At 36.7% G+C, this 27,780-nt stretch overlaps 1 pseudogene; it reads left to right on the top strand.

Moving 5' to 3' along the window:
• The first annotated feature begins 3,742 nt into the window (after positions 1-3,742).
• LOC103159506 lies at positions 3,743-20,524 on the top strand (annotated as a pseudogene).
• Positions 20,525-27,780: the final 7,256 nt, after the last annotated feature.

The raw sequence follows: 27,780 nt of genomic DNA, 5'->3' as shown, positions 1-27,780 counted from the left end.
TATCTCAGCAGTTAAGTTTGCTTTTAAATAGAGAAAAATCCATTTTTATAATAAAAGCTGTACCTTTGTAAACGGCTTACAGGATGGACTGAGTGGTATAAATATTTTGTTAGTTTGAAATAGACCTTTGATGGGGGAAATACTTCTTTGTATGTTTATCTTATTGATTGTTAAATAAAGTACTTGCTTGGCCAATGAGACAGCAAGTTAGGCTGGACTAGGAGTCAAAGAGGATTCTGGGAAATGTAGTAGAGAAGTGGTGTTCCAGGCAGGAAGTGACATAGCAAGGAGACTCATATTTAAGAAGAGTAAAAAGGAAGTGTCGCTCTCTTTTCCCGTTCCTGCTCCAGTGGCGGGATGTAATTCACCAGCAAGGAGGGACGCCAATAAGGCGTCCGATAAGATAAGTCTCATAAAATATATAGATGTATGATAATTGAGACTGAGCTAACAGATGAGAATCATAGTCATTGGCCAAGCAGCTTTGTAAGTAATACAAGTCTCTCTGTGTATTCATTTGGGCCTAATTCGGGCGGGTGGCTGGCATAAAGCTCACATGTGGCAGTGGGGCTCAGGCAGCTTTTGGTGGAAAGATTTATCGTAACAGACCTTTGTGATTTTAAACTTTTATCATTTAAAAATACATGAGTTACATTTAAGTTGTATAGACATAGCTTATATTTTAAGTATAGTTAAATTAGACCTTTATGACTTTAAATGTTTACCATCATTTTAAGAAACATAGCAATTTAGAAATATGAGACTTAGCACTGTTTAATTTAAATTGCATTTAGAGCTAGATAAGTATAAAGTTAAATTACAGGTACAGAGACAAGCAGGACTGGATTACAGTAAAGGGGGAACTAGAACGCAATCTCTGATCTGTACATTGTAGCAAATAGACAGGAGATTTAAAGGGACAGAGTAGACTTAAACAGAGGGCCCTGGAAAGGCACAGTATTTAGTAAACAAGCCAAGAACAACAGAGCCAGTGAAAGAAGAAATCACAGACAAAAAATAAAATAAAAAGCAAAAAGATCTGGCAGAAATCAAAAATCTGTTAGACAGGTTTGCTGACACAGGCTGCTGGAGCTGGGTGTGCCTACAGGTAGGTCACATGACCAAGATGGCGTCCCCCAGGTCAGTCCATATGGCCAAGATGGTGGTGACCATAAGCTGGTTTTGTCTGTTTACCTGCTTGTTGGCTGCAACCAGAAAGGTTCCTCTATGCATTTCCCATCAGTGAGGCAAGTGGAAAACCGGCAAAAGCTCCTCTCTGGATGCACGTCTGCCTGTGGTAGTTGCCAGGGGCCTGGCCCCGCAGGGGACACAGCTGTCCCAAAACCGAAAAAGGACCCAGTGGTTGGAACAGATTCCAGCGAACAGGTAGATGAGTGAGTTACAGACACCTTAGTTGGAAAAGCGGCAAGTTGAAGTATACAGAGTTCTGGTATCTCAGGCTGCTGCAGGGAACTGTCAGAAAAAGCCGAGATGGAAGTGGGTTATGAGTTCAGATTTTAGGATCCCCGAAATTTCCCATGCCCCTGGCAGGAGAAGTTAGAGAGAAAGCCTATCCCACCAGCAAGCATGGAAAGAGTTTACTGAGAGAGCCTAAACCAAGTCAGGAGCCAATGTTATGTTTTTATTTAAAAAAAAGGAAAAGAGAAAGCTTTAAGATGAGACATATTGACTAGTTTATTATATGGCCAGGCAGAGTAGGGAGACTAAGAGAGAAGAACAGGGGTAATGGCTGACTGCCATGGCCGGTTGCCATAGAGGAAGAGAGAGTGTATAGGTGAGAGAGAGCCAAGAAGAAACAAAGAAAGTGACATTGATGGATTTTTATATGTTGAACCATCCCTATTATTACTGTGTGAGGTCTTATGTGCGATCTAAGCTTTAGTAATGTTTCTTTTATGAATGTGGTTGCCTTCATATTAGGGGTATATATGATCAGAATTGGCCTTCATCTTGATGGACTTTTTCCTCTGATGAACATAAAATGCTCTTCTTACTCTCTTTTGGTTGATTTTAGTTTTAAGTCTATTTTGTTAGATATTAGGATTGCTATACCATCTTGTTTCTTGGGTCCATTTGACTGGAAAATCTTTTTCCTTTACTCTGAGGTAACCTCTGTCTTTGACATTGAAATTTATGTTTTGTATGCAGCAGAAGGATGGATTCTGTCTTTGTCTCCATTCTGTTAGTCTGTGTCTTTTCATAGGCAAGTTAAGACCATTGACATTGAGGGATATTAATGACCATTTATTGTTGATTTTTGTTTGTTTTGGATTTGTTGGTGGTGGTGTTATTATGTGTGGATTCCCCCCACCTTTTATTCTTTTGGTGTTTTGTCAAAAGCCAGCCCTGGTCAGATATAAAAGTCTCCTTTACAAGAGGCTTGGCGACCTCCATGCTAAACTGCCAATTTAGTCAAGCACCCCACCCCTTAGGTTATTGTTCTGAGATAAACCACAAGAAAGTTCCAGGACACCTGCCCAGGCCTGATGGCATTTAACACCCATTTCTCCCCTTCTCTTACTTCCTCTTCCTTTACTTCCTCCTTTCTTTTTAAAAACTCCTTGCTTAAGTTTAATAAACAGACCTTGACAACTATTGCTTCGTCTCCCTCTTTCTTTCTCGCCCATTTATTTTCAGGCTTAGTCCCCTAGCGACCCACAAATTACCAGAACCCCGAAGGCCAGGGAAGTGTTTATTAAAGTGGGGTGTTTTTGTGAGTTTAGTTATCTTCCTTGGGTTGGAGTTTTCCAGTACTTTCTGTAGGGCTGGATTTGCAGATATGTATTGTTTAACTCTGGTTTTGTCATGGAATATCTCGTTTACTCCATCCATAGTAATTTAAAGATTTGCTGGGTATAGTAGTCTGGGTTGGCATCCATGTTCCCTTAGCCTTTGTAGAACATCTATCTAGGACCTTCTGGCTTTCAAAGGTTCCATTGAGATTTTGGGTTAAATTAAGATAGGTCTGACTTTATATGTTACTTGGCCTTTTTCTTTTCCTGCTCTTAATATTTTTTTCTTTACTCTGTAAGTTTAGTGTTTTTTTTTATTATGTGGTTAGGGGACTTCTTTTTGTGGTCCAGTCTATTTGGTGTTCTGCATGCTTGTTTTATTTTCATAGGCATACACTTCTTTAGGTTGGGGAAGTTTCCTTCTATGATTTTGTTGAGTATGTTTTCTGTACCTTTGAGCTGTATTCCTTCAACTTCTTCTATACCTATTATTATTAGGTTTGGCCTTTTCATGGTGTCCCATATTTTCTGGATATTTTGTGTTAGGGATTTGTTGGACTTGAGATTTTCTTTGGTTGATGACTGTATATCTTCTAGTGAGTCTTCAACACTTAAGATTCTCTCTTCCATCTCTTTTATTCTATTTGTTTTACTTACATCTGTAGTTCCTGATCATTTACCAAACTTTTCTATTTGCAGAATCCCCTCATTCTGTGTTTTCTTTAATGTTTCTTGTGAGCTTTTAAGCCTTGGAACTGTTTGTGTTGTTTCCTTCACTTGTTTGGTTCTTTTTCCTTGGCTTTCTTTAGATCCTTTAAGAGATCTGTTTATTTCTTGAAATTTTAGTTTGTGTTTTCCTCCATTTCATGTAGTTTTTGTTTGTTTTTTATTCTATTTCTTTAAGGGATTTTCTCATTTCCTCTTTAAGGGTCTCTTAAAATATTTTTCATAAAATATTTTTAAGGTTCCTGTTCTTCTTCATCTGTGTTGGGCTTTAAAGGTCTTGCTGGTGCAGAGTCTTTAGATTCTTGTGGTGTCATATTGGTCTTTCTGTTGTTGAGTGTGTTCTAATACTGTCATCTTCTCATCCTTTCTTTGAATGGGTACAGGTGGAGTCTCTTTGTCTCCTCTAGTCTCCTGGTGGCATATGTGGGCCAAGGCTCAGTGTCTGCAAGTCTGGATGGTCTGGTCTCTCCTGGTATTCTCCTCCCTCAATCAGAGGTCAGATGATGGAGGTGGAACCAAGAATGAGGTGTGGCCAGACTCACATGGTCCATTCTACTGGAGGAGCAGGCTCAGGAAGATCCAAGGAGTGGTATATGGTGGGAGTTGGGGCTGGAGCAGAGCCCACACTCACCTCAAGTAGAAGGCAGCATTTTTCTTGAAGTGTCTGAAAATAAAGAGAAAGACATGCTTTTAAAGAAAACTGTGACTCCATTACCAAAAGTTTCCCAGCCCAACATCATCCTCAGAAAGAAAATAGAAAAAGGCTACTGTATTTTCTCATGAATGTATAGTATAAAAAAAATGTTTCTACTATTCTATTTGAAACTTTATTCTAGATTTAAAAGTAATGTATCAAAACTGCTTAGTTTCTTCAACAAATGAATACTGTCAATATGATACTTAGCAGGTAATGTCTGTCCACCTCTTATTGACATTTAATTGAATTTTCTACATCCAGAGTACCCTGCCACACTGTCATTTTCAATTTTTAAAGACATCCTTGTCTAGATAATTTTTTTTCAGTAACAAAATGCAATCTCTGTTATCTAAGGAAGATACTGTTCCTGTCTATGTTGCTCCTTTTTTTTTAATAAATATAAAAATCCCTAGGACTCATGGGCCAGCCAACCTAGCCTATTTCACACGTTCCAGAAAAATGAGAGTCCCTGTCCCAGAAAACAAGTTAGATGACATTCAAGGAAAACTGCCAAATGGTGCTTTCTGGCTTATACACCACATGCATGCATGTGTATATGCATCTTCAAATACACAGGCACCATTATAAGTATATGTATGTATGTATGTATGTATGTATGTATGTATGTACACACAAACAAACTAGGATACTTACAGAAGACAAAAAAGAAAAGTGGTAAAAGCTCATCTAGATAACCGATCTAGAAAAATTATTTACTAGTATCTTAGGAGTTCTCTTCAGTGTATTATTTGGTGGCAGCACATACCCTTAATCCCAGCACTTAGGTGGCAGAAGCAGGTGGATCTCTGTGAGTACAAAGCCACCCTGATCTGCAGAGCTAGTTCCAGGACAGTTAGGGCTGTTACAGAGAAACCCTGTCTCAAAAAAACAAAAACAAAACAAAAAGCATTCTGAGTTACACAGGATTAAACATTATGGCTTATATCAAATATGTGTATCTCTTTTTCTTAAAAATGTATTTCTCCACTTCCCCTGAAGATATATACAGCTAAATGTCTTTGATTGTATGACACATAAGGAAAAAGCATCACTTCCCATTAGAACTTTTAATATTCAGTATGATTTTTTAAAGTGTGCATTTCTCCTGCCATCGTGGTCGTTAAAGCATATGTCAAGAAAGAATGTGTCAAGATTGAGCCACTGTAAGCTAAATCTCCAAGTGTCTATACCTACAGAAATTTTCCAGCCTACATGACACACATAATAAGAGAAAAATTATTTGTGGTATGTGAAGTCAGATGAATTGTGGAGACTGTTTATTACAAGTTACATCCTGTCTTCTCTGGACTATTGTAAGTGATCTTACTTTTTTGTCTTCATATTTATTAACCCACAATATATGTGTTCTGCTAGGAGATCTTCATAGAAAATTGACTAATTAAATATTAATTCCTTCATTAAATTAAAGTACTTTTAAAATTTGGATGTGGCTCTGCTTTTAGACATTACTTGTCATAACCTAGGAACTAAAATGTACTTTTCAAATAAATATCATTTAGAAAATATTTACTGAATAGATACTCTTATATTTGTAGCACATAGAGAAATTAGACTTATCCTGAGTGTTGAATGAAAAACAAATGAACATGCACACATATGCTTATGTATATGCATATGCATATATATATGAGTATATATAGTTTATATATAAAATTGTGAAGAAGTGGAAGATCTAAAGACTGTATACTCCTTAATTATAGCTTGTTACTTATGAATTGAAAATTAAGTCTTGCCTCCTACTCACTAAAATACCATTTTCAGAATTACACTTTCACAATAAAAGCACATAAAACATATGCAAATGAGCATAATAGAATAGGAGTAATAGCAGTAAGTTTTTTGTCTTTAAGTGAGTAAAGATGGAGATCTGCATTACAGTGAACCACAGCATTGCCCATTGGGCTCAATTATTTGGGCTCCATGTGTTCTTGAAAAGGAGCAATTAGATATCATGATTAATGTGCAGATCTTATAGTGCATTGTTTCCTTTTCTGTTAGTCAGGTTTTTTTCTAACTTTTCAAAAATAAAGGTATTTTCCACTCCTTTAACCTCAGTACCCTATTTTCTTCCCCAATGAAAAATTCAACAAATCCATATGATATTCCTCACGTGCCCTCTCTAAATTTAATTTATTACAAACTGGAAAGAATCCAGGAAAGACATTTGAGAAAAGAAATATGTCATTCAATTTTGTAAAACCGAATTGAAATTTTAGAGGGCATTCTCCCTTTCCTTTGCCTGTGTTTATACTGAGGGTGCTGTAACTGGGTAATGGAAATGTAAGGTCTTTAAAAAATAAGGCTGAGTCTATAAGCACATAGAGGTAATAGCAGTGGTTTGAACCTCTATCATACTAGATTTTCCATTTCCTCCTATTGAGTCTTTTGGCTACTTCCATATAACCACAATTTATTCTTTGCCAAACATAGTTAAAATATCAACTCATACAAGAACAGACGGGGCATAAATGGAAATAATTATTTAGGCTAATATAGAAAAATTCATGAGATAAGATGTTGAATTTTCCATTTGGAAGCTTTAATTATGAACAAGTACTCTCTGTTTGTTTGCCTTTTAAATTATATGAAGACACTTGCTATTCAGAGTGTTTTCTGTGAATAACATTCAAGTGTAAATTGGATACTTTCAAAATTTCCTTTGTTGGCAAGAAACTATTTTCTGAAATAGCTAACTAGAAGTTAATAGTTTCATAATAATTATAAGAAAATTAATATCAATGACAATATTATAAGTATTGAAAAGTGTGGCATATTTAGAGACTAGAACATGGAATTGGTGTGGTACCCAAGGGCCTAGTGACTACAGGGGTGTTTCTCTATCTTTGAACTTGCAGGTCAAGTGACAGCAGGATGTATGACAGCAGAATACACAAAGAGAAAAGATTGGGGATAAGTTAATAGGACTTACAGCCTACAATCCAAGGAAACACTGGTTGTAAAATGAACCTGGTAATAAGCTATTTAACTTCAATCATTCTCTACTTTCCATTCTCCATAGTGATCATACACAAATCAATCTCAAATAGGAAGAAAGGAATGCATTTATGCCAAAATAAAAGCTAGCTCCTCTGGAGTATACAATGAATGCAATAGGCAAGTAGAATATATTGAATACATTTAATTCCTCCATTCTCTGATTTGTTTCATAGAATACTTTCCAAAATAAGTTGCCCTTTCCCCAAAATAACTATTCATGATTTGTAGACAATTTGCAATTGATTAACAAATACTTTTCATTTCTTTAAAATGAGATTATAATGCTGATTGGTTTAAGAACTAAATAACAAATATCTAGACCAGAAGAGGTTAGACTGGACTTCTGGGCAGAGAGAAAGAGTGAGGGGACAGGAATCTAGCTTTGAAAGAGACATCAAGGACACAGACAGGAAATAGTAGGTACAAATGGAAGAGGGGTAAAAAGCCATGGGGAAAAACATAAATTAATATAAATATGTTAATTTAAGTTATAAGAGCTAGTGGGATAAGCCTAAGCTATAGACCAAGCTTTCATAATTAATAGGAAGTTTCTTCATAGATTTTTGTGAGCTAGTAGACCAAAGTAGAATCCATCTACAAATGGTGGTATCCAATGTGGGGGCAGATATTTCCACAGAAGACCTGAGAAAGCTTTAACAAAGGATTACAGAAAAACAAAAATGGAGTCTAACATGACTTACACAGTTTTTTTATACAGTTTCTCATCTGGGTTACAGTCCTGGCCACTACCTATGGGCTTGAGCTTCCAGTGTGGCATAAGCTAAGCTGTGCAGCAGTTTAAGGTTTTGCTGGTACAGACAGAAAAGATTACAGATATGCAGTAAAGTAGTTTCAGACAGAAAAAAAAAACCTCTAAACAGGTTACAATGAGCTTAAAAAAAAGGATATAAACAGTCATAAAAATAAAAGTTCAAAACTGATTAATTCTTTAAAATGAGAAATAAAGTAATTAAAAAAGAATAAACTGCATAAGGACAGGAAATAATTTAGCATGGAGTGTTTGGACCTTATATGGTGCTTTGTTTAATTATGAATTCTTGCAATGCTAAAGGACAGATAGACAAAAGCTAATGGGAGACATTGGATTGTGGAAAGACTCCTGAATTAAACCAATGTATATACTTTAGCAATGTCTTTTCTTTAAAACGGAAGTCAACCATACTTGTGTTAATGCAGATATATATGTTACCATTGAAAGTTTGTGTTTTCTATGAGGAACCTCTTTCCCTCTCAGCCTGTTGGAAGGAGAAAGAGGCAGAAGGGGAGACAGAGTTTGGTGAAACAGCGCAGTTTTATTCCAGAGTATGAGGAATATACGGGACTGGGGAGCCTGGGGACAAGTCCTATTTGCATTAAGTGGCATGCTCCTATCACAAGTCTTAGTATGTGGCAATAGGGTCCTATAGTAGAGCTCCTATCATAAGTCTTCTTAGCAGGGATCTGTGCCAAGGGTAAGAATAAAGATGAATTGGGCATCTTGTTTAGAGACAGCTTCCAGATAAACTCAGTCCTCCAAGCTCAGGGACATTCTCCAGATAAGGGCAGGTAGAGAGCAGGAGACCTTGCTGGGGAGGGAAGGAGTTTCTATAATGCAAAGCTTAGAGAAAGCTGTCAGGCTATGGAAGACTAAGACCTCTAACAATGTATTCCAACAGTTTACAGAGCAAGCGGACCAGTCACTAATGAAAACACATGGGCCAGTTGCTCTCACCTCTCTGAGTGCATTTGTTGCAGTTTCTCAGGATTCTAAATCCAGAACAGCTTCAAGGTTGCAGGCTGAGATGCTCCAGCCTCATAAACTATTCCAGCCAGGATTACAGATAAACCTTACACTTTCCCATTACACAGAGACGGGACCATAAATGATATAGCTAGCTTTTCCAGTACTTGACCATTATCCAATTTTTATTCAAGGTCACATAAAGATGTCAGTGTCCCCAGACAACTGGAAGCAGTCTAAAGAACACATCACCCACATTCCCAAGAAGTGAAGTGTGTGGTTTTTGGTCATTCATTGGGTTACTGATATTTGTCATCATTTAGGAGGTTTGCTTACAAATTGCTATTGATCATGGACAGGAAAAAACCTAAACAAATGAGTTTAGATTCACAGCTCTCTTTTTCAAGAAAGGGGGGATATAGTATAGAAATGATGGGATAAAAGGGTGGGTTGTTGAGTCTACTTTTAAACAACCACTAGTCTCAAATACTTTACATTAGTAAGGAGTTCTGTATACTGATACAAAATTCAGGTTATTGTTGTTACAGCATAAACTATATTTGTTTTTATTCCTGTTTTAGATATTATACCTATGCAGCTCATTTAAAAATGTGATATAAAGTCCCAGTCCTTGAAAATTATTATTAGATACCATTTGGGATAATTAAGTAACACAAGTTAGTAGTTAGTCATCTATAACAACCAAACTTGTAGTCATGTTAGGTATGTTTTCAAGATCATACAGAGATATATTTTAGATGGATGGATGGATAGATAGATAGATAGATAGATAGATAGATAGATAGATAGATAGATAGACTCCAAACACTTCAAAGACCTACAGGACATGGCCTTTACAATATTTTAATAACAAGACTTTTCATGACATTAAGACACATCTACTCATGACAGCACCAATTTACTTCAAAATAGGATGATTGACATCAAACAACCTCCATATGGAGTTTGCTTTCAATGACTCTTCTGCATGATGTCTGATTATAGGGTTCCTTATTTTATTTGAAAGAAGTTTGTATTTCAGATATACTCGCAAAACCAAATACAGCTCATGATCCAAATGAAAGAGATGCTTTTCTCTTGGTCAAATATGGATAACTGAGAAATGGGATCATAAATTGGGTTGCCCTGGGTAATGTACTCTATTCTAGAAGAGACTGCATTAGCTTATACAGTCTCCTAAGTGTGAAGTCTCAAAGAAACCTTGGAGAAATGGCTGATGCTGTCTGAGTTTCAGCACCACATGAATGGAAAAAAAAAATGAGGACATGATTGCTCCAAGGTTGGTAGAGGAGAAGGGTTTATTGTAGACCAAGGCAGACCAAGAGAGGAGCTTCAGGCCATGTGGTCAAGAGAAACCCAGGAAAACAAGAGTTTAGGCAAATGGTAATCAGAGCTGCAGGCATGGAAGCACAAGCCCAGGACCTGGGAGGGAGAAGTTTAGGGTAGGGTGGCAGGGTGAGAAGTGCTGGGAGGAGCTACAGGTACTGAGTGAGACTTGTCCCAGGTTTCTTTGGGACCTTACACAGAGTGCCATTCCTTTTTCAGATTGGTCCAAAGATGAAGAGTTTGTGAATGCTGATAGGAGAGTTATAAGATGGTAACACCACACAGGCCTCAGTGAATACTAACAAAACTCTGTGCCGATATACAGCTTGCTCCTTAGGAAAATAACAATGGCCATTAGATTCACCTCTTATTAGCTTTTAGTGAGTATATGCAATTTATGTGTCTGGTGTAGTACCTGGGTAATAGAGGCATTCAGTGTGTTTGCTTCTACATAAAGGTCTTTGAAAACAAACCCAGGTGTTACTCCTTTAATGGTTTTATGGTCTCATACTAAATTGAAACACCTGAAAGGGAAGCCCCTGTTCAAATTTCTCATTGTTCCTCACCACCTATTCCTCTGTAGTCTCCATACTCTAACTCTCTTTCCCTGTCTCTGTTTATTTCCAGGATTTGTTTTGTCTAGCAAGGAGCTATAAAGGTTGAATAGCAAAGAAAGACTTAAAAGTGCTCTTTGGTGACAGAACACACATGCCAGGGGGGAGTAAAGCTACCACCGAGATTTCAGCCAGCTACCATGGGAAGCACATACCTGCATAATCAGGCTAGATGAAAGTTGAGAGCTTCCTTGCTGATGCCATAGGGGGTAGAAGGTGGGGCTTGTGGGGAAGCTGTATTCAATCACAGCTGGAGAAAGGGGACTCAAGAGAAGCCAATCCCTATTAACCCTAATTATGATTGAAAGCCATGGAAACATTCAATGAGAGACTTCTGAAATGACCATCTCTAGAGCCTTAAAAGGATGGCCAGCCAACACAAAGTCCCCATGAACCTGCCTTTCTCTATCAAGCATGTATATTACACCAGATTTAAAAGGAATCCATTAAAGCAGAGGCCAATAATCACAGTTTGCAATCTCCTCATGATCAGTGGAGATCTGCAAGCTACTGTGTAGTCTGAGAAGCCTTGCTGAGCAGATTGTCTTCCTAGGTAACTGCTCTATGACAGTGTGAATAATCACGCTTATTGTTAGTCTTTATGTGTCATCTAAATATGTACCTGTTTAAGATTCTTCCACTGTTCAGATAACATGCAGAATAAAAAAGTCAAGGGGCTGTTTAAAGGAGAAAAGGGAAAGGGATCAAAAGTGAGAAATATACAATATATTAAGCGGTGTATGTCTCTGTGTGTGTGCGCGCGCACACGTGTGTGTGTGTGTGTGTTACACATACAATGAAATACAAATGATAGAGTTTCACATCTTTTATTTAGTAATAAAGTAAATTTATTTATTCATAAGGTTAAATGTAAAAATAATTTTGATAACTTTTTTTAAAATATCATACCTTATTCCTTCTGAAAACTAACCTTGATGATCATGCTTTTCTTCCATCTATTTCAGGCTTGAGAGATTTGAGGGCTGATATAGAAAAAGTGTGGCCATAGTACGAAACAGTACGGTGAAACAGCTGTTTTGGGAGGCCCTTGAACAGTGAGGCATGTGAGGTGAACTCCTCACAGTGTGGCACCATTCAGAAAGTGTGTTATCCAAAAGGGAAGAGCAGCTGGACCATTCCTGGGAACATAAATGTTTAGGTGTGTTTCAGAGTGTGTCCCTAGGTCAAAGAGCTCTGAAGAACAGCACGGAGTCAGTTTATGATGAACAGATGTGGAGTTCAATTTCATAAGGCCTATAAGACAGATGGGCTTCTGATGGTGAGCAATTTGTAAGGAACTTGTACTAAAAAGAACTGACAATTTCCTGCTGAAAGAATACCACATGAATTTTAAAAAAAAGAATACACTTTTCAACTTTCCCTGGATCCAGGCAAGGCAACTCTAGAAGGGAGGGAAATGGGAGGGAACATAATACACATGTGATAGTTATTCCCACTCCTATGAAGGTCAGAACCATCTTCTTCCTGTGGACGTTCTCTTCCTCCATTGCCTGATATAGGCCTTCTTTAATCCATCCTTATTGCATGAGAAATCTCATGGACATGAGACACAGGCCATTTTGAGCCTATTTATGTAATATAACCCTACCACATTTGTATCTATTGCTATTGCCATGGTTACTAGAGACATGGCCAGGAATAGTAATGAAATGCAGGTAGCAATGTATATTTTGTCTCTACCCACATATGCAGGAACTAGATACAAGATTAGAAATATGCTAACTTCATAACATAGGTTCTGTGCCTCCATCCAGTCAACATGACAGCTTGAGCCATGTATGCACCACACCGAGACCGTTATAGTATATCCAAAGTACACTGTGTGCAGTTAAACAAGATAGAGACAATATGGTATTAGGCCAACATATTTCTCAAAGACTTCAGAGTGTAGCATGGCATCACATCATCATTTACTCAGGGAATGTATTCTCATCAGATACCTTTCCAGTTTCTGAGGCACTAATGACATACAAGGACTAAGTCTCCAGAGACTGTTTTACTCAAGACCATGAAAGCCATCAGGGAGATGGAGAAGACTCCAGAGCTTATAGTGATGAATGATTATTTATTGATTATAAAGCACTCAACCAAAGTGATCTAAGGGTCAACTCCACCTCTGATGGTTTACTGATAGAACTAGAATCTAGCTGAGTCTTTGCAGTCTTATCTCAGACTTACTAAAGACTTGAAGCACACTGGAGAAAGGAAGAACAGGAAAAGAAACTGAGCCTCCATAGCAGGTTAGTCATCCCTGGGAGTTTGATACTAATTATATTCATGTAGACTCATTTTGTGAAGGGCTAGTTCCCAACTTGTGACAGTGTTAAGAGGTGAATGCATCATGGGAGTGACAACTTCACTATGGAATAAATCTAATAAAGGTTCTGTTTTTAGTTGGTTATTGTGACCAAATAAATAGAGCTTGGGGGCATGGTACAAGCACTTGGGAGGCAGAGGTAGAAAAATCCAAACTTCAAGGTCATTTTTAACTATATAAAAACCTTGAGGCTAGTCTGGTTTTCATCAGATACTGATTGGGGAAGGGAAAAAAAATACAAGAAAGCAGGGTGGTGGTGGTGGTACACACATTTAATCGCAGCACTAGGGAGACAGAGACAGTCAGATCTCTGTGAGTCCAAGGACAACCTGGCTTACAAAGTGAGTTCTAGGACAGCCAGGATTATAACACAGAAAAACCATGTCTAGAAAAAGGAAACAAAACAAGATAAAATAAAAAAGATTGAACCTAGTTGGACATAGGTAATTAGGATCCTTTCCTCTATCTTCGGGAGCGATTTCTTTTTCCAAGCCTCTTCTTTCTCATTTTGACCACTATGTGGTAAGTGACTTTGACCTTCAATGCCCTTCTACATGTTTTGCCTCTCCCCAGGCCCTACACAATGGCACCAACCAAACATAGATTGATACCTCAGAAAACGTGAGTCACTATAAAACCTTCCTCCTTCAAATTATTTTGTCAAGTATTTTGACATATATATATATATATATATATATATATATTTAAAAATCAGTAAGGCACACTATCTGAAATATTCTATTCCATATTCTATTCCTTTCTTTGGACTATCTCTATGGACAAATTGTTCTTGAACTAAAATTTTAGTTGCAAAAAAGGATTTCAAGGAAGTTTACTTAGAACATTTCTATGCTTGTATGTAGACTTGCAGTTTGGTATGGCTCAAAATCGCCTAGTTGGGGACAGGTGAGGCAGCTCAGCACCTAAAATAAAACTTGCTACCAAGCCTGACAACCTGACTTTGATGCACAGGAGCTACATGGTTGTAGAGAACCCGTTTCCACAAGTTGTCTTCTTATCTCTACATGCGTATTGTGACACATGCAGATCTCTGTTAGTTCAAGGCCAGCCTGGTTTACAAAGTGAATTCTATGACAGCCAGGACCATAACAAAGACACACACATGTATGTAATAATTTTTAAAAGTATCTCACAGTCATTTAAAATAGATTGATTAATACTGCCAGTTTCCACATTTTTATTCATCATTCTCTTATTCTAATTACTATTGATTCAGAAACAAAAATTCAACATTGCCATTTGGAAGCTGGCAACTGGAGGAAAGATGGTTTACATCTCAAATGGACACATGTTGGATAGCCTGAATCAGTCCCTATGGAGATTGTCTTTTATAACAGATTTCTTCTGGGGAATAGCAGAATTTGTGGTTTTTTGTTGTTGTTGTTGTTTTGTTTTGGTTTTTTGTTTTTTGTTTTTCAAAACTCTGCTTCAGCAAGATGTGAAAAAAAGAAGAGGCTATGGAAGCTTATCTAATTCCAGATACGATGATGGAAGAGGGCCACCTGGAAACTCTCCATGAAGAATGGGTCGAATCAGTCATCTTCAAGGCTTCAGCCTTCCTCCAATGGCTGGTGGGTGAGAAAGGTAAATGTCTGCTCTAAGAAGCAGACAACTAGACATACACATGTGTAGAAGGAAGCCATCAAGAGGTGAAGAGCAACTCACCGTAGGACAAGATGGTGTATGTCTAAACAAGGACTCTTCTGTGTCCTCACAGATGAATGAGGTCATGTTGGGAATTCCCTCTACAGAATCTGGCATGACTGAAAAGCAGTTCTATAAATGTACATGTTTGTCTCCTTATCTTTTTTGTACAGTTTGCTAAAGTATTAATATAGTTTTAGTAAGTGAGTATTTTTAGGTTGCTAAACTTGATTCTTCATCTTTATATGATTAAACCCAAAAAAATCCCTGATCTGGAAGAAATAAAGCCTATGTATTAAAAAAAGTCAACATTGTTATTTAAGATAAAGCAATGGCCTTTTCTTCTCAACTTTTATCTCATTTAAAACAAGATTTTCAAAAATACAATTATTAGTGTACTATTTTTTGTGTATAGTGTATATATATGGTAATATATTTAACAGTTGTGACATTTTAAACCATGAATGTTAATGTAAATGATATGTATGTCGGGACGACCCTGAGATGATAAACAACTGTTAGATTTTTTTATAGATCTGAGAGTGGAGGTGTTTGTGAATGTACATGTGGAGGTTATCAATTAGCCATTCCTCAATGTCATTCCTCAATAGCTATCCACCCTGTTTAAGACAATGTCATTCTCCTTGGTAGGCCTGGAGCTCACCTATTAGTCTGGGCCAGCAGAGGCCACACACCTGTCTGTGTCCCCTACAACTCCACATTGGTGGGATTACATGCACCTGGCACCATGCCTGGGTTTTTAAATGGGCACTTGGAATCAAATTCTAGTCTTCATGCTTGTGATGCAAGCACTTCACCTATTGAGGCATCACTCCAGTGCTCAAGATTATTTTTATTTAATTCACATTAAGCTAATTTTGCCATATCTTACATTTGAAAAAATGAATTTGTTCATTTTAAATGTATTTTTAATAAATGAATCACAGCCTCTCATTGGCTAGTATGCCTACTATTTTGTTTTATTATATTTCATGTCAAATATCCCAAACACTTTTCTTTTTATCCTGTCTGTACTGTAAGAAGACTTTTCTTCCTATAGCTATATATTTGTGTAAGATATCAATGCATTTTACATGCAAAATTATTGTTAACTATGAATTTTTCAAGTAACAAGTGGTACATTTAAAGAAGAAACACTGAACATATATTTTTTGTTAATGTAAGAGAAACAACCATTTTGTTAATGTGCAGACAGTACACTCACTATCCAAATAACTGTGTAGAGCTCAGAAACTGGCATACTCAATTCAACTGTACATTTTAACAGTTAATGTTGAAAATCATGTGTTTGGTATGAAGTACCTATATGGTGAAATGATTTAAACAATCCTATAATCCTACACTTTTACCCAGCAACACCAACCTCACTTAGACAGTTTTGCATTAGTTTTCATTTCATGTCTCCAAGAGAGTCTTGGAAGCCAGTATGAATCCTGATGAAGAGCAAATAACACATGACACCTCTGAATTCATGTATTTTTGTTTCTTCAATTGGTTAATTAGTGAATGTGTGTGTGTGTGTGTGTGTGTGAGTGTCTGTGTGCGCACGCGCACGCGCGTGCGTTTTTAAGCATGGGGTACATGTAAATAATAGGTACAGCTTTGTGAAATCAGTTCTTTCTTCCCACCATTATGAGCAGTTTGGATATCCAATTCATCTCCCCAGACTTGCATTGCAAGTGCCTTTATCCACTGAATCATTCTCTGGCCCACTTATTTTCTTTTGATCAAAGGGGGAGAATTTTCAAAGTGATCATTTCTAATTTTAAACTGCTAAAACCTTGCATTAACAGTCAATTTATCTATTAAGCACCTGAAGGCATTCTACTACATAAACTTATCTGAGGCTAGAAAAAGAAATAGATGTGTGTGCAAGTTGTTTTTAGATATTATTTAGATATTTTATAAATCAAATTATATTTGTTTTATACTTCATACTGTAGTGGACAAGTCATCTCACTGAGATACTGGGATCTGAGAAAGTTTCTTGACATTACAATACATTTTTTAGATGGTATATAGGCAGTGAAGAGATGATCCAAAGATTAGATTTCCCCACAAATCACTCATCAAGCTCCTGGATCTTGTTTTGAAGATTGTTTGATGCATCAACATGTCATAAACCAAGCAGTTCCAAGAATACAGGACCAACTGTTACATTGTATTCAGACAATGCTCCATCACTTGTGGGTTGATAGTAGGGGACACATAAGATGATCCTATAACTGGCCTAACCTTCCATAATCTTCTCACTTTCCAACCACATTTAATATACTCTCTTTTCTCTTGGCAGTATTTGCCCCAGCCTCATTCATCTTCCTCAAATCTGTGAATGACATTTGGAAGTCTTTCTTGTAAAACCCCAGTCCTACATACATACATACATTCACACACACATACACACACACACACACACACACACACACACACACACACACACACCAAATGCAAATCATTGACATTTAAAAAACTGATTCTGAATGTAGAAGAACAAGTAAGATAAAAGTCTTAATTTTTCTGAAAGGTAGAAATTATATTTAAATTCTTATAATAGTTAATCAACAAAAAAAGAAAACCACATATACTATATACTCTTTTATAAAATAATGCAGTTTATGATGGAAATTTCCCTATGGAAATCTTATCTCCATGCAATTGTTCTCATTTTGTCTTCATTTACAGTCAGACCATCACAGTTCTGTTATCAGTTCATTTCTATTAGCTTTAAATATTACTCACAAAAGTAATAATCACCTAGCACCGCTTGTGTGCAAGAGATGTTGCTGAATAGTTGCTAAAATGTTTCACTAATGAGTATGTTTGATTTTTTTTTGTTGAAGCCAATACATTTCCTTAATGTGTATATATACATAAGTGGGTGTGTTTATGATTATACCAGGTATAAAGAAATTTACATTGGGTTGGATTTTTTAGCCCTAACACAGTATGTAAATGTCATCACCCAGTGTGGTTTCTTAGACATTAACTTTACTTGTCTTAAAACAACATAGTATTTTGTAACATAGTTGAACAGTAATCTTCATGCAGATGTTTTCATAAATTCAAAATTTTACCATTTAAATAGTACAGCAATAAATATCTTTTGAAAATACATGGCTTAGAATTCAATGACTCTAGGATGGAGTCACAGCTATGAAATCATAAAATAAACAGATAAAAAATAAATATATCTTTTAATTTCTTAGTCACTTCTATTTGTTGCCTCAAAACATGGCTCTAATTTTATACCAAGAAACATAGTGATATTCTTATCTTTCTCTCTCTGACATTAGAACATTAATTTGTTTAAATCTAGTATATTAAAGTTGTAAATATATTTTACTTAATCACTAGTAAAATGCAATGTTTCTGTATTTTATTATTTGTATTACTTTTCATTTGAGTTGTTCTTTTCCTAAATTTGTTGAAATGAGTGTATATAGGGGGCATAGAATGGGACTGATGACTGAACCCAAGGTCTCAGACAAGGTTAGTTGGTACTCCATCCATATGCCACATTCTAATACATCTTTGCCTAAGTTTTGGAGAAACCTGTTTTATAATGTTATCTCTACTTTATGTTTTAGGTAAATATGATATCCCTTTCCCATTTTATAACAGGATAAACTGGGATGTAAAGAAATGATGTCATTTTCCAAGGGTCAGGTAATATAACTTTCACAAGTACTCTGCTTGACTCTGAAGCTCTTAACAGCAACTGCATTATTTTTGCAGCATCCTTTGGGGTATTAACTGTCTTTACATAAAATCTATTTCCTCCAAGTTCTGTTTAAGAAGAAATTATGTTAAAAGTGTAGACATTTCTTTGTATATAACTATTCATTTCATTTTCCTTATGAATAATATGCTTATTTCTATAGGAAACTGAAGCAAAACATAATTTTTTCATTAAAATTTAACTATTCAGGTAATGATCAAAACTCAGTGAACAATTCACAAACTACATGCATAAACCATAAATGTTTATTTTTCTCCTTTTACTGGTGAAAAGTTGCCATGGAAATGAGAATCTTCCTTGAATATTGTGTGTACATTAAAAGATAATCCTTATCTTTTTTCTTATTCTTCAGGTACATGTTACAGAGACAAATTTGTACATATTATCTGTAGAAAACTGGAAGTGTGTTAACTTGAAGAAATGACACATTTTAGTTACAGGTTTCCTGTATTTATTTCAACCAAACTTATGTTGATCAAGGAGTGAAAGATTTTGGTTGCTACTCAACATCCTCTTTATCAGACATCACTTGATTGATAAGAATGGAGATCAGTATCTTCCACTTTAGTGTGGATTTCCTTTCATCTTTTGGTTCTATGAAGCAATAGCTAATTTAAAGTTTAATATCTTCCTTTTGTTCCCACACACAGCAGATGGCCCTGACAAAACCACCTCCTACTACCTAATTCCTTTGTGACATTAATTATTCATCAGAAAGGAAGTTAGAAAATAGTATCTTTCAAATTCCTGGCTCACTTAATTGAATAGATTAAAGAAAATATCCTGTGGTTAGAAAAAATATATTAAAACACAAGAAATCATTAAAAAGTAAAACCAAGTGGCCACCCATTGAGGATACTTCTAACAGTTGGATGGATTCAAAAGAAAATATAATGAATACAAAATACATGAGGACATCCTTTGCTTTAGGGCTCAGTTTCCACAGATGTTTACCCTTGGGCTCTAGAAGGATGGCCTAAGAAAGAAATTAAGAAATTACCCTTTATGTTTTGTTTTGTTTTCCTATCTGTACATGATTCTAAATCCTTTATGTATCTAATTGTCCTAGTTGTCTGAGAGAATAATTCAGTACTGAGTTCTTTCGAACTTTCAATTTCAGTGGTGTGTGTGTGTGTGTGTGTGTGTGTGTGTGTGTGTGTTTGTGTGTGTGTGTGAGAGAGAAAGAGAGGGGGTAATTCTTGTGAATATACACATATGTATGCATGTGTGCATGTGTGACAGTCAATGTCAATGCTCTCAATTACTAGCTCTCCATCTTATGTTTTCAGGCAGGGTCTCCCACTGAATGTGCAGTTCATCAGTTATGCCAGACTGCCTGACTAGAAACCTTCTAGGATGGAACTGTCTCCACTCCTTGCATCCTCCAACTCTGGGGTCATAAATATGCACTGGTGTGTCTAGTTATAATGTGGGTGTCAAGGATCCAAACTCTTCATGTTTATTCATGTTTTTATTCACAGATCCAGTCATCTCTCAAACTCTAAATTGTATTGTTGTTTTTGGTTTTTTTTTCTATGTTTATGGGAAGGTAGGTGGGTTTGTGACAATATCATCTTTATTGTTGTCCATCTTAACTTCAGGTCCAGTTGAAAATGGCCTGAAAAGTTTGTCTACCTCATATTGATAAAAAAGGACTAATTAAGTATTGAAAGAATCCTACTTAAATTTAAGTTTTCAGTTCAAACCTGCTTAAGAAAATTCCATCCTATAGCCCAAGTGTTAAATAAAATAGAAATTACTATGTATTGTACAAAAATAAATATAGGACTCCACATTCTCCTAATTCTTTTACTGACAACCATTGTTTTAAATGCAAACAAATAAACTCTCAAAATAATTGTTAAGATGAGTCCCTTTCTTTTTTTTTTTTTTAGTATAAGAAAACAAAATTTCTGGGCAGAGTGGTGCATGCCTTTAGTCCCAGGACTCAAGAGGAAGAGGTAGACATATCTCTGTGTTCTAGACCAAGTGTGTTCCAGGACAGCTGGGACTGTTACACAGAGAAACGCTGTCTTGAAAAACCAAAACAAACAAACAAACAAAAAACTAAATTAACAAAGTAAAATACACACAGACAAACAAACAATAACCAAATAAAAGCACATAAAGAAACTATAGACTCTATTATACATTGGCCAACTACTTCTGAACATGAGTCCTTTTCTGGAGTGGTGGATGTAAGTATTCAGGCATTTTTACTGGCCTGTCCTTGGGTTCTGGCAGGATATTCCCTCAGCTGCAGCCACTAAGAGCACCACCTGTGCATATTTGATATGTTTCCTTTTAAAAGGTCCCTGCCCACCTCCCATCCCCCCCTTTATTTCTCTCCCTGTCTGTGTCTGTTCCTCTCTCCTTTCCTAGCTCTCTTTCCTCTTCTCTTCTCTCTCCCCATCTTTCCTCTCTCCTCTCTTCTGCTGCTCCTGTCTCCAGAGGCTAGCACCACTGCTTTCCCATTTTTAATGATCCCTTTCCCTAAAAAGAAACCCCTCTTCTTGAACCCTGTTGCATGGTGTCTTTGTCTTGAGTGCTACTTTTCTTAAATTACAACACTTGATATACCCAGTATTACACCATTGGAGACAACTGACTTGCCCTTTCCCCACAGGTATAAATGACAGCTCAGTTGTTAACCTTGACCTTAGTGACTAGCTTTACATTTATTCATTTAAAAAATAAAACAAAATAAGATACGATACAAAACTATCATATTGAAGTTGCTCAAAATAAACCATCAGAAGTAAAATAGTCCAAGACAAGGTATAAGAATCAGACCCACTAATTCACATACTCAGGAATCCAATTAAAACACTAAACTGGAATTCTTAATATATAAGTGAAGGACCTGGTGCAGACCCATGCAGGCCCTGTATATGTGGCTGCATTCTCTGTGAGTTCATATGTCATTGGACCTGTATTATTTAATTTAACCTAGATCCCTGTTGTATCTAATTTCAGGTTCTTGATAACCCAAGCAATGTTAAGTATTGGTTCCATCCCAGAGAGTGTGCATTAAGTCAAATAAGTTATTGGTTGGTTACTCCCACAGGCTTTGTACCATGACTGTATAAATGTACCACACATTCTATATCCATTTGTAATGATAACTCTGCCATCCACCTGAGTTCTGCCACCACATTAGGGCCCCCAAATAACAAACAGAGATTAATATTAGGGACAATGCTGTTGGACAATGACTAGGATTTCTTATTTGCTAGCTCTGTCTTAAGTATCAACCATAACCATTCATCTATATATTTTATAAAGACATCTTATCGAAGATGCCAGTGGCATGCATCCTCTCTTCATGGGATCACATAGTGACTCCTATCTTTCCTACATTTCCCAGAATCCTCCTTCTCCCCTAGTCCCACCTAACTTGCTTCCCTATTGGCCAACAGTGCTTTATTTATCAACCAATAAGAAAAACATATGCACAGGACTTCCCTCATCATTGATTCTTTTGTTAGGACATCTAGTTTTTTACAATTTCTGGCTATTATGAATAGAACAGCAATAAACATGGCTGAGCAATGTTTTTGTGGTAAAATGAAACATTGAAGATGAAGAGTAGTATAGAGTTACCTTTAGGTGGATGGGTTTCCGTCTTCCTGCAGGACTACCCATACTGATTTCAATAGTGTCTTTATGAGTTTGCACTCCTACCATCAATGGATGAGTTTTCTTCATATTGTAGATCCTCACCAGCATGAGCTGTAAGTTGCTTTGTTGTTCTTAGTCATTCTGACAGGTATAAGATAAAATATGAAAGTAGTTTTGATTTGCATTTCCCTAATCACTAAGGATGTTGAACATTTCCTTAAGTGTTTCTTGGCCATTTGAATTTCTTCTATTGAGAATTCTCTGTTTAGTTCTGTTACCATTTTTTAACTAGATTATTTGTTTCCTTTCTACCTAGTTTCTTGAGTTCTTTATATATTTTGGATATTAAGATTCTATCAGATGTGCAGTTGCTAAAAACATTTCCCATTCTGTAGGCTGTAACTGTTTCTGAATGACAGTGTCCTCTGCTATGCAGAAGCATCTCAGTTTCATAAAGAGTCTTTTATTAATAATTAATTTTAGTGCCTTGCTAATGGTGTTCTAACCAGAAAATCTTTTCCTATGCCAATGTGTTCAAAGATATTTCCCACTTTCTCTTCTATCAGCTTCAGTGTATCTGGCTTTATGTTGAAGTCTTTGATCCATTTGGAGTTACCTTTTCTGCAGGGTGATAAATATGGATCTATTTGCATTCTTCTAAGTGCAGTCATCCAGTTCACCACACTGTTGAAGATGCTATAGTTTTCCAACGTGTATTTCTGGCTTCTTTTGCAAAAATCATGTGCCCATAAGTGTGTGGATTTATGTCTGGGTCTTTTAATTCAATTCTATTGATCAACATATCTATTTTTGTGTAAACACCTTGCTGTTTTTATTATAATAGCTGTGTTGTAAAACTTAAAACTGGGCATAGCGATACCTACAGCAATTCTTTTAATATTCACGATTGTTTTAGCTGTCTTGAGTTTTTTTTTAATATGAAGCTAAAATTGTCCTTTCAAGATCTGTGAATAACTGTGCTTTAATTTTGATGTGGATTACATTGATCTGTAGATTGCTTTTGATAGGATGTCCAGTTGTACTATGTTAGCTTTGCTGAGGTTTCTATTTGGGTGTTTGTTGTTTTTTCGTAAATTGAATGATTTTTATATCTGCTTAGCATGTATTGTGATCTTGATTTGCTTTTCCACATTGTCTACCTTCCCCTGGAGATAAGCAACTCATGTTTTCTTACAGATTTATAGAGACACAGGCAAGCTCTAGGTGCATCTAATCTACAATTTTCCTTCTGTGCAACTTTGTCTTAGTCTCTAGGCACATTAATTCTTAAAATGTTTAATAAAGCAAATGATAATTTCATAGTTTTAATTTTTGATTATTAAGACAATATCTGACTTGATTGGAAGGTCATACATTTACATTAATATAATTATGCATTAAATTTTACATTCAGTGCTTTACAATTTGCTTTCTTTTTGTCCTTTCTACTCTGACATTATTTAGCTCTTTACTGATTCATTAGATGGGTTGTTCTATATGTGTAATGATCACATTATATTTCCATTTTTAGATCATTGATATGATTCAGTTGGGTTTGTTAACATCGGACTTAGCTTTCAGAGTTTACCTGTAGATGAAATACATGTTTGGATTTCAGAAAACCTCACTGTGCTATTTCTATTTTCCCAGAACTTTTGTAATATTGAGTTTATACATGTTACTTTATACCAAACACACATATTTAACATGATTAGCACCATTTATTTCTCTCTAGATACAAATTGCTACACAGCTTCATTTTCTAACTTTCTAAGGACCCTTTTAACCATTCCTCAGTTCGTAGTCTGCTAGCAGTGGGCTCTCTCAGTTTATTTGCTGAATTTTAAGTACTCATGTCTTGATTACTTTTATATTGATAGATATTGTTACAATACAGGAAATTATAGTCATGTGCATATAGGCATATAAATATATAAGAATATATAAATATTTAAATAAATATATTCATGTCTATTTAAAGTGCTGTTTCATTTTATACTCTCTCAAATATTTTATTACCAGATCTCACTAGCCTAAGTTTATTCTTCCGTGCATAACCTACCAGTTTGTACTCTTTCTACTTATAAGAATATATGGTATTAATTTCTTTTTTCCTGCAGTTCCTTTACTCAGTTCATTGGCATTTAAATGTTTCTTCTTCCTGCTTCCTTTCCATACCTGTTGTTGATTACATTTTATACTTGTATCATGGATATATCTGAAGCTAGAATTAGCATGCCTCTTTCTGTCTCCTTTTGTTTCTTATATTTTGGATAGTTTATGTTGCTATGACTTTAGGGTAATTGGATTGGTTCACTGCACAGGACCCACTTATCATTACTCCAGTATGTGTTTGGTTTTGGATGCTTTCTTTTCCTCCCTAGAATTTCTCCTTGAGAATCATTTATATTCTCTTAATGATGGTCATATTTCCTTCTCGTTGGGGGAGCACATGCAGATATCATAATGTCCATATCTTCTCATCCCATCACTTATTTCAGTTCTTGACTTATTGTCATACCTCAATTATTTACATGCTGTCTTATTTTTATTTATTCCATGTGTCTTTTGTGTCATATACCTTGATCCTATTCATTTCCCCATCCCTTCACATCCACCCTCCACCCCTGACAACCCCTTTACCCACAAATAAAACAAAATTTAAGAGAAAAGGGGGAAAAGGGAGGGGATTAAAAATCTCATCATAGGAACTGATGTGTGACACAATGAGTCATGTAGTAAACACTTTTGTCCATATATCTTTACTTGAAAAAGTTCATTCAATAAATCATTGGTCTGTTTTGAAGTCTCTGATTTCTACTACACTACTAATGGTGGGCCTTTCCTAGGACTTTTCTGTATATCCTGTTGTTGTCCTGTGTTGTGGAGATACTGGAGCTGTGGGTCTGTGGAACCCTTCACATGTTCCAGCAGATAATAGACGGGGTGGATGTAGGGGAGGGCATTGTCATAACCCTGATTCTGGGCCTGGGCAGCTGCAGGGTTGGTCCCCCAGCCAATTATCCCCTGTCCTCACCTCCAGAGTGACCTCTTCAACATTGCCCCTGGATAATTCACCTCATGCAGCAATGAAGAAGGGATGGAGTCGTGTCTCCTTTTTTGTCCCGCAGTTCTCCCACACCTACACCATTAGGGCCAGCTCTATTGTGTTGCCCTGGGGAGATACAGGGGTCACTCTATGGACTGCTGCACCTGGTAAAGGACAGGGACAGGCCTCCCCCTGGCATGACCCCAAGACCAGATCTTCCAGCTGTCTCAGTTGTTGATGGGCAGGAGGTGGGGAGGAGGCTATCTCTCCTTTGCCTATGCTGCCCCACATGTCAGATGAGTAATGGGGAAATGTCTCCCCTGCTCATAACATTGGGGCTGGGTCACTATCACCTCCTTTTGGCCACCAGACAGCTTTGCTCTGTTGCCTAGGCAAGGGGTATGGCCATTTCCTGAGTGTTGTAGATTCAGCTTTCTCATTTGTGGCAGGGTAAGGGGTGAGCAGTAAGGGGGGCATCTCTCACCCTCCCATACCACCACATGGCAGAGGAGTAGTGGGGACAGTTCTCCCACGCTTACAATTTTGGTGCTGGCTCACCTACACCTCAGCCAACAAGGTTGGCTCTATTGTGTTACCCATGTGAGGTGCAGGACCTGCTTGCTTTCAGATTTTTTTATTATTGTATTTTTTTATTATTTCAAGATAGAAACAAGCTTGCTTCACATGTCAATCCTTTCTCCCTCTGTCTCCCCTCCCCCCAACCCCCCAGTACCCCACCCCATCCCCCCTCTGTTTCCCAGGGAGGGTAAGATTCTTATTGGGTGCTGGAATTATAATTTCTGTATTACTGTTCACGTGGTATTTCTCCATTCCTTTGAGAATAGCATTTGCTTTGACTTAGGGTACACTTAAGTTTTTTTTTTTTTTTTTTTTTGTAATTACTTTGAGTCTTTCAAGATTTTCAGATTACGTTAAGGAGAGCATTTACTCTAGAGCTAAGACATTAAGCACCAGGCAAAAATATTTCTGAGTATTCTACATAAGTGGCTTAATGATTATTCCGTCTTTCTATTCTACCTTCTGGGTAGATTCTGGGAAGGACAGAATCACATGTCCTTCCCAACTCGCAGAATGAGTTTTCTTTTATCTACTCCATATAAGCTGCTCTTCTGTCTAGTTTAGGTAACTTCATTTCATCTGCTAGGTCAGTGAGGAGGAGTCCCTATAACACTGCAGAGAGTTGCTTTCCTTCTCTACTTCTTCCCCATCTTTCTTCTTATTCTTTCAGATTCTAGTTGTCCTGCCCCCCTCAATTTTGACCTCTGTTTCTTGTACTCAGAAAACCACCCAGTTTTGCTTGTCTTCTTTCTCTATACTCTCTCTATACTGTACTTTCTCTATACTGTATACTGTAATCTGAGAACTACTGTTCTGTGTGTTTGTGCAAACACAGGATCAGTTTGTTTGTTTCTCTTCTCTGTGATTGCAGTGCCAGGCTTCTTTTTTTCAGAATCTGAAATATTTGCCTTATGATCCTCCCATTTTCAATGTGTTTTCATCAGGAAGTCATATTCCTGTCTTATGGTTATTCCACAGGCTTATTTCTGAAGGTTATTGAGTTAGTTTGGGTATAAAAACTACTGAAAAGAAATTAATAAGTTTCAATAGCTTCTATAATAAAAACTGATTTCTTGTTTGCAACACAGGGATATTGGGTTGTGGCTTAGCCAGGTAAGCTGGGCCACAGCAGACTCCGGGTTACCAAGTTCCTTTTCTTTCTGTGCCATCATGCACTAAGTCCCCCATGTTTTCCTTGGCACTCCCTACATTTAGTTACAATGATGATGAAAGCAGAAAAGAGGGTCATGTTCATGTACCATGCTTATAAATGTCACCACTGCATTCCTTCAACCTGACTTCAGTAATTTTTTTCTGACCAATTTGCAAGAGAAGCCAGGAAATGAAGCTTAACTGTGTATCTAGGTTATTTCTGTACAACAGACATAAAAATGGAGCCATACATGCAATGTAAATTTTATGGTAGCCGCATTATGTTGTAAAGTTAAAAATACAATTACTTTAATAACATCTCTTAATAGAGGAGCATATTCAAAATTTTAAACATTTCAATGTATATTTAACAAAATTTATAATATCTTTTACATTCATTTTCATAACAAATCTCTAAAATCTGACATTTATTTTATAGACATTAATTACACTTTAGTTCAGATAGTAAATTTTAGGTTGAAATACTAATTGCTTTTTACTTTTCATAAAGTGTGTGGTTAGAATGTCTTTATGGCCTTATCACAGTTAAATTGGAAGCCTTTCTTTTCTTTTTTCTTTTTTGGTTTTTTTCAAGACAGGGTTTCTCTATGGCTTTGGAGGCTGTCCTGGAACTAGCTCTTGTAGACAAGGTTGGTCTCGAATTCAGAGATCTGCCTGCCTCTGCTTCCTGAGTGCTTCCACACAGCAGGAAGTCTTTCT

This window comes from Cricetulus griseus (assembly GCF_003668045.3).
Source record: "Cricetulus griseus strain 17A/GY chromosome 1 unlocalized genomic scaffold, alternate assembly CriGri-PICRH-1.0 chr1_1, whole genome shotgun sequence".
Taxonomy (NCBI): Eukaryota; Metazoa; Chordata; class Mammalia; order Rodentia; family Cricetidae; genus Cricetulus; species Cricetulus griseus.
The sequence above is the reverse complement of the archived record's forward strand: the minus strand, read 5'-3'. Positions and strand labels throughout refer to the sequence as shown.